Genomic DNA, 8,672 nt, shown 5'->3' on the forward strand with positions numbered 1-8,672 from the left:
AGTCCTTTGCTGTCTCTGACAGAATTACAATGTCATCGGCAAACCTCAAAGTTTTTACTTCTTCTCCATGAATTTTAATACCTACTCCGAATTTTTCTTTTGTTTCCTTTACTGCTTGCTCAATATACAGATTGAATAACATCGGGGAGAGGCTACAACCCTGTCTCACTCCTTTCCCAACCACTGCTTCCCTTTCATGCCCCTCGACTCTTATAACTGCCATCTGGTTTCTGTACAAATTGTAAATAGCCTTTCGCTCCCTGTATTTTACCCCTGCCACCTTCAGAATTTGAAAGAGAGTATTCCAGTTAACGTTGTCAAAAGCTTTCTCTAAGTCTACAAATGCTAGAAACGTAGGTTTGCCTTTTCTTAATCTTTCTTCTAAGATAAGTCGTAAGGTTAGTATTGCCTCACGTGTTCCAACATTTCTACGGAATCCAAACTGATCTTCCCCGAGGTCCGCTTCTACCAGTTTTTCCATTCGTCTGTAAAGAATTCGCGTTAGTATTTTGCAGCTGTGACTTATTAAACTGATAGTTCGGTAATTTTCACATCTGTCAACACCTGCTTTCTTTGGGATTGGAATTATTATATTCTTCTTGAAGTCTGAGGGTATTTCGCCTGTCTCATACATCTTGCTTACCAGATGGTAGAGTTTTGTCATGACTGGCTCTCCCAAGGCCATCAGTAATTCTAATGGAATGTTGTCTACTCCCGGGGCCTTGTTTCGACTCAGGTCTTTCAGTGCTCTGTCAAACTCTTCACGCAGTATCTAATCTCCCATTTCATCTTCATCTACATCCCCTTCAATTTCCATAATACTGTCCTCAAGTACATCGCCCTTGTATAAACCCTCTATATACTCCTTCCACCTTTCTGCCTTCCCTTCTTTGCTTAGAACTGGGTTGCCATCTGAGCTCTTGATATTCATACAAGTGGTTCTCTTCTCTCCAAAGGTCTCTTTAATTTTCCTGTACGCAGTATCTATCTTACCCCTAGTGAGACAAGCCTCTACATCCTTACATTTGTCCTCTAGCCATCCCTGCTTAGCCATTTTGTACTTCCTGTCGATCTCATTTTTGAGACGTTTGTATTCCCTTTTGCCTGCTTCATTTACTGCATTTTTATATTTTCTCCTTTCATCAATTAAATTCAATATATCTTCTGTTACCCAAGGATTTCTATTAGCCCTCGTCCTTTTACCTACTTGATCCTCTGCTGCCTTCACTACTTCATCCCTCAGAGCTACCCATTCTTCTTCTACTGTATTTCTTTCCCCCATTCCTGTCAATTGTTCCCTTATGCTCTCCCTGAAACTCTGTACAACCTCTGGTTCTTTCAGTTTATCCAGGTCCCATCTCCTTAAATTCCCACCTTTTTGCAGTTTCTTCAGTTTCAATCTGCAGCTCATAACCAATAGATTGTGGTCAGAATCCACATCTGCCCCTGGAAATGTCTTACAATTTAAAACCTGGTTCCTAAATCTCTGTCTTACCATTATATAATCTATCTGATACCTATTAGTATCTCCAGGATTCTTCCAGGTATACAACCTTCTTTTATGATTCTTGAACCAAGTGTTAGCTATGATTAAGTTATGCTCTGTGCAAAATTCTACAAGGCGGCTTCCTCTTTCATTTCTTCCCCCCAATCCATATTCACCTACTATGTTTCCTTCTCTCCCTTTTCCTACTGACGAATTCCAGTCACCCATGACTATGAAATTTTCGCTCCCTTCACTACCTGAATAATTTCTTTTATCTCGTCATACATTTCATCTATTTCTTCATCATCTGCAGAGCTAGTTGGCATATAAACTTGTACTACTGTACTAGGCATGGGCTTTGTGTCTATCTTGGCGACAATAATGCGTTCACTATGCTGTTTGTAGTAGCTAACCCGCACTCCTATTTGTTTATTCATTATTAAACCTACTCCTGCATTACCCCTATTTGATTTTGTATTTATAACCCTGTAATCACCTGACCAAAAGTCTTGTTCCTCCTGCCACCGAACTTCACTAATTCCCACTATATCTAACTTTAACCTATCCATTTCCCTTTTTAAATTTTCTAACCTACCTGCCCGATTAAGGGATCTGACATTCCACGCTCCGATCCGTAGAATGCCAGTTTTCTTTCTCCTGATAACGTCTCCTCTTGAGTAGTCCCCGCCCGGAGATCCGAATGGGGGACTATTTTACCTCCGGAGTATTTTACCCAAGAGGACGCCATCATCATTTAATCATACAGTAAAGCTGCATGTCCTCGGGAAAAATTACGGCTGTAGTTTCCCCTTGCTTTCAGCCGTTCGCAGTACCAGCACAGCAAGGCCGTTTTGGTTAACGTTACAAGGCCAGATCAGTCAATCATCCAGACTGTTGCCCCTGCAACTACTGAAAAGGCTGCTGCCCCTCTTCAGGAACCACATGTTTGTCTGGCCTCTCAACAGATACCCCTCCATTGTGGTTGCACCTACGGTACGGCCATCTGTATCGCTGAGGCACGCAAGCCTCCCCACCAACGGCAAGGTCCATGGTTCATGGGGGTGCACTGTATTGTATGTGTTTGAAATAGTGTACACCATGTTGATGGCATCACTGGTCAGAACAGGCAGTCGTAACTCTCCTTTTATAATTGAGAAGTAGATCACTTTATATAAACTGATTTTGTTCTTTGGATATAGTTTGTGTGTGTTTTGCACTTAACAAGATCTTTCTCATTGTACTGGCCCACAAACAGAATACTTTTATTCAATCTGTCCTACAGCATTTTCTTTCTAAGCAGCACAGCTAGATGTAAAAATTGTCCATTCTAACACTGAAATTCTAATACTTACAACCTAAACCATTTACTCCCTAGTTGTACTTATGATTAACAATGAAGAGTGAATTTACTAGACATTGATATGATTTGCGAATTTTCTAAATGTCAGGCGAGACATTCATATGAATCCTTGCCTGCTATTTCATCATCTTGTTTTGCAAATGCAAATTTCCCATTGTACCTCCAGTTTTGCTGCATTTTTCTTCCTGTTTTAAGCGAGCTTCATCGCTATATAATTCAGTGACTAAAAACAAAGTTCAACAACACCATAGCTTAACATTTCAACATGTTTAAACGAGAGTTACCTTTGAAGAAGCCTTCCAACAGCCACTACCACAGTACTAAGTTGCATACAACACGGCTATGGAGCTAAAACTGCCGTTTTAACGTTCATAAGTACAACACTACACGTGCAGCTTGAGTACATAGTCTCAGTATTAAATAACTCCTCTACATTTATATTCTGTGGGAAAATACGATATTCTAACTACAATCATTTTAACCAATCAGCTTGTTTGCCTCCCAGAATGCGAATGTATATTAGTTTCCTGTTTTCTTTCCAATAATTTTGCGTTCCGCTTTACGTCTCTTAGAAATCACAATACCACAAAGCCTTTTATTTAGTTACTACAGAAGTTCCACGCGGCATATACCACCTCGACGAAAACAATAACAAACACAGATCTTTCTGCCCGCCAAAAATTTCGTCTTCAAAGATAATATTCGCAACGTTTTCAACTGCATGTGGTAACTTCTGTGAACTACGTTACTTCCGGTGTTTCGCTGTCGCTATAGTCTAGTGCAGGGGCGGGCAAACATTGCACGCTGCTCATGAGCACACAGCGCTGCACGTGTGCAATCGTCGAACGGAGCAGTGGCGACAGCCGGCAGGTTGCCGCAGTGTAGTTCCGGGCTAAGCTGCGGACGTTGAAGCGAAGCGACCACTACGTAGTGAATTTCAGTAACCGGAAAATGCAGAGTGAATCAAGGAAACGGAGAATTGGAGATTTGCTATCTTTTAAAAAGGAATGGGAGAATCATTTTTTTCTCTGTGCAAAAACGTGAAAATTGGAAATGTATAATATATGACAGTATTCTCGCTGGTCAGCGGAAGTTTAATATTGAACGCCATTATAATAAATTTCAGTATGTTGCCGTTCTTAGTGCAACAAAAGAGGAATTTCCCAAGCGATTTGGGGATATATCTTACTTATCCCAAGGTTTTGAATAGTTCTCGAGACAATCTGCTGTTTCTGTAGATGATATTCATCCCAGTTTGCAAATGGAATTAATAGGTCTACAGCGTAATTCTCGTCTGAGAGACAGGTTCCTTTTGGCAAGACGTGTGATAGATTTTTATCATGACTTTCCACAGCAAGTTTCCTCGTGTCCATCGTGAAGCCGCGAAGATAATATCAATGTTTGGCTCGACATACGTTTGTGAGAGATTTTTTTCTGTTATGAAAATTAATAAGTCTTGGTTAAGAGCAAACATCAGTAATGAAAATTTGCGTAACTGTTTGCGTTTGTCTGTATGTAGAAATTTTGTTCCAGACATTAAACATATTGTAAACTCCACCTGTGATAATTAAATAAAACGTATCGTAGGTAATAGGTACTCTTTCAAACGATGATTACTTTCAAGCACTCCTACTACCCTTATTCCTTCATTCAATAAAGCAGGCCAGGAGACAAAACGCATTACGGAGGAAGAAGTGGGGAGACGGTATGGTGGGGAGGGGAGAGAAGCGGGTGGCCAGCTTGCCCCTGTTTGCACGCAGAACACCTGTTAACTGCACACGTGCATGTGCACCGCACACGTGCAGAATTCCTGCCCGCCCCTGGTCTAGTGTATATTAACAGAGTACAGTTGATATTTTTATAGTCCGGTACGCCGAAATCTTTTCTGTTGAAATCTCGATACTTTTTTTCGCATATCGAGAGCCAATAACAAACCTTAAATGTCAATACATTGGATTACTGATGTTTTTAAAAATATCAATTGACAGTCCTAACGCCCCCTTGCATTCCGCTACTTTGAAAGAAAAAAAAACTATACAAAAGTTTTGTTGAGAAGACATTCCGCATACATCTCATTCACCTGAAGCAGAACGTGATTGTCACTAGCATTCCTTGTAGACATGACCTCATCCCCACTTCGTGTGTAAACGATGTAATTAGGTAAGCCAACTCACAATCTTACGAAATATGCAAAATGTATCCAAATACAAACTTTTTTTGTACAGATTTTCTTAAGAGAGACTCCTTCACGAAACATGGGATGCATCTGAACAAAAAGGCCAAGAAACTTTTGTGTGGGAAAATCAGTGAAATGTCAGAGAGACTCAACAAACAAAGTGACAGCATATCATTACCATTAGCTCCAACAGCCCATTCTTCCAAGCATAAATTCTCAGAAAATAATCCTTCCACTAAAGACACAAAAGAAGCAGAGCCAGAAATCCTGTGTGAAGAAGGGCAAACTGTGATGAGCACCACACCTCCATTAGTTTTAAAGCAAGCACCAGCAGAAGTATTTCCACAAAAAAATGCTAATAGCATCAGAAACAATCACAGCAACAACAACAAAAGCAGCTACATCAACAACAGAGCCACCTCCAATACCAGCAGCTGCAACAGAATCAATGGCAGCAGGAGCAGCTCCACCAAAAGTAGTAAAAACAGCAAGAACAGTTACACTAAAAACAACACATGCAGTAACAGCTCCATCAACTGCATAGCCAGCCCTAATACCAGCAGGAAAAGCAACGGCAAAAGCAACAGAACCATCATTAGCAACCGCAGAACAATCCACAATAGCAGCAGAATCAACTCCAATATTAGCAGAACCAGTACTGTCAACTAAAAAAACTTCAGACAGCAGACAGAATTTAGTGCCTCCATCCCATCTAAACGATTTTTAGTGGAAACCAGAAAGAGGTGGAAGCCCAGAAGAGAAACAGATATATGACCTTATTGAAGTTGGAAAAGCAGAGAAATCTACAACAAGGTGTTTACAACTTTAAAATAATCCACCAGAATGTACAGGGCTTGAGCAAGAAATATGAATAATTAAACGTGTTTGTAAATGAAACTATACCTGATGTGCTTGGTATTAGCGAACACTTGTTATCTGGTGCCAAATTGGAGCTTTTTAAACCTCTAAACATGGTACTAGCTAATACGTTTTGCAGATCTTCTGTCAGAGGTGGGGTGTGTCAATGTATGTAAAAAGCACATTTGATTTTAACTCTGTAAATGTAAGTAAATATTCATTAGAAGGAGCAATTTAATTATGTGCAGCATGTATAAAGGTACCAAATGATGAAATTTATGTTATATGTTTATATAGGCCACCAGGTGGAAACTTCGAAGTTTTCTTAACAAAGTTTTGTGACATGGTAGAGAATGTTTTTATATCACACCTGAACAAGTTAGTAATTATAGGAGATTTCAACATAAATGTATTAGCAGATAAGTTAACACTAGACTATTCAAGTATACAATAACCTTCAACATCGCAGCGCATCAAGCAATCGTTGGTTAATATATTAAAAAACTAAAAACCTGCCTCGATTGTGAAAAAAGCACCTAGTGTTAAGTGTAAACCCAAGTTTCAGTGTAGATAACTACATCTTCTTCAGAACAACAATAAAACCCACAAGTGCCTAAGAAGACCTTTGTCAGTGATTAAAAGAACACCATAGCTAACATATATAAACGAAAAAGAAAAGGAAAACACAAACAGTACATATGTACAAAGTCAAAACCACTACTTAACTTAATGTCGTATGCTCCATCTCCACCGGCCCATGTTCAATGTGCCATGACCCGCCATAAACTGCAGCTACAAATGGTCGCTCACTTACAAGCCTGACCCGCTATCTATGCACATGCGCATGACAAGGGAAGTTACTTGAATGCACATGCGCATACGAATATGAGAAAGTTTATACATTGGTATTTCTCGTATTCGTATACGCATGCGCATTCAAGTAACTTCCCTTGTTTTGTGCATGTGCATAGATAGCGGGTCATGCTTATAAGTGAGCGACCATTTGTAGCTGCAGTTTATGGCAGGTCATGGCCCATTGAAAATAGGCCGGTGTGAGGTGGAGCGTCCACCATTAAGTTAAGTAGTGGTTTTAACTTTGCATGTATGTACTGTTTGTGTTTTTTTTTTCTTTTTCGTTTATAAATGTATAGCTATGGTGTTCTTTTAATCATTGACAAAGGTCTTCTTAGGCACTTGTGGGTTTTATTGTTGTTCTGAAGAAGATGTTGTTATCTATGCCGAAACCTGGGTTAACACTTAACACTAGGGGCTTTTTCCGCAATCGTGGTGGGTTTTTAGTTTTTGAATATAATTCAAGTATACTCTGCTTGAATATAATGTACAACGAAGCAGTAGAACTAAGTGTGCACATTAAAAAGGTTCCTACACATAGTTGCTATAGATGTATTAGGATGAATACAGACCAAAATATAACTCGTTTGAATAATATGCTAAGGAGTGTGGATTGGAACAATATTCTAAGGACACACCATAGTTATGGCAAATTCTCAAGTGAAATATACTACATTCTCAACCAAACCTGCCTACAACATTAGCTTCATTGTTATTTAAAATATGGATGTCTTCTGAAAAACAATTCAGATTACCTATTACGCCTACTGTCTTTCCCACATTAAATATGGTATCATATCGCTTTTAGAATACAAAAAATAGGCATTACTGTCATAAACGATGTAAACGTAGAAACTTCTGTACACCTCTGTCTGAGGTTAGATATTCTACCTTTGTGGAGACTCACATTTCTTAAAATTAACGCAATGAGCAAGGAATAGCAGACTACTTAAACAGACACCATCATCACCATGACTACATTGTTGTTGTTGTCATTGTCATTGTGATGTTCAGTCTGTTAATCTCCGAATAACTATTGCAACCTGCATCATTTTGAACATGGTTACTGTATTAATCTCATTAACATCATAAACCAGCCCTGGATATAAAATATTTCTGAACAGGGCAAAAACTTGATAGTGGCGCCCCCTTCCCCCCACCCTGTCTTCCTCGGGCGATTGAGAAAGGACGTCTGAAATTAAAAAAAAATTTTCAAAAATATGTCTATTATATAGCTCACATATTTCTGAAGTGTTTGATACACAAATCAAATATGTTCCAGGTAATGTAAGACATGTTATTTGGATGTAAGAGTGTCAAAGTGCAGAGCCATGCCTCTTCACTCAGCATTCTTCTATCGCATGTCACTGTATTCCACTCTGTGTATATTTTGTAATAGAAGCCATCAAACCTATATTCAGGACAGTGGAAACTAATATGTCCTGTAGTATCTGTCCTGTTTCCAGAAAAGCATTTTATTAATAATGGGTAAGATTATTTGACACCAGGAAAATAAGAACTCTTCAGAAAATTTGCACTCTTTTATTTCCTGTCAACTAATAACTTTCTGTTTTGTATGACATAAAATTAAATATAGGAAACCTAAAACCAGTAACGATAAAAGATAAGCAAGACAGAATGCATTTTTCAATCCTTAGGTCCCAGCATTTTTTTCTCTCTAGTCTTGCTACAGCTTTACACAGCTATACACTCTGTGTATATTTTGTAATAGAAGCCATCAAACCTATATTCAGGACAGTGGAAACTAATATGTCCTGTAGTATCTGTCCTGTTTCCAGAAAAGCATTTTATTAATAATGGGTAAGATTATTTGACACCAGGAAAATAAGAACTCTTCAGAAAATTTGCACTCTTTTATTTCCTGTCAACTAATAACTTTCTGTTTTGTATGACATAAAATTAAATATAGGAAACCTAAA

This window comes from Schistocerca nitens, chromosome 6, assembly GCF_023898315.1.
Source record: "Schistocerca nitens isolate TAMUIC-IGC-003100 chromosome 6, iqSchNite1.1, whole genome shotgun sequence".
Classification (NCBI taxonomy): domain Eukaryota; kingdom Metazoa; phylum Arthropoda; class Insecta; order Orthoptera; family Acrididae; genus Schistocerca; species Schistocerca nitens.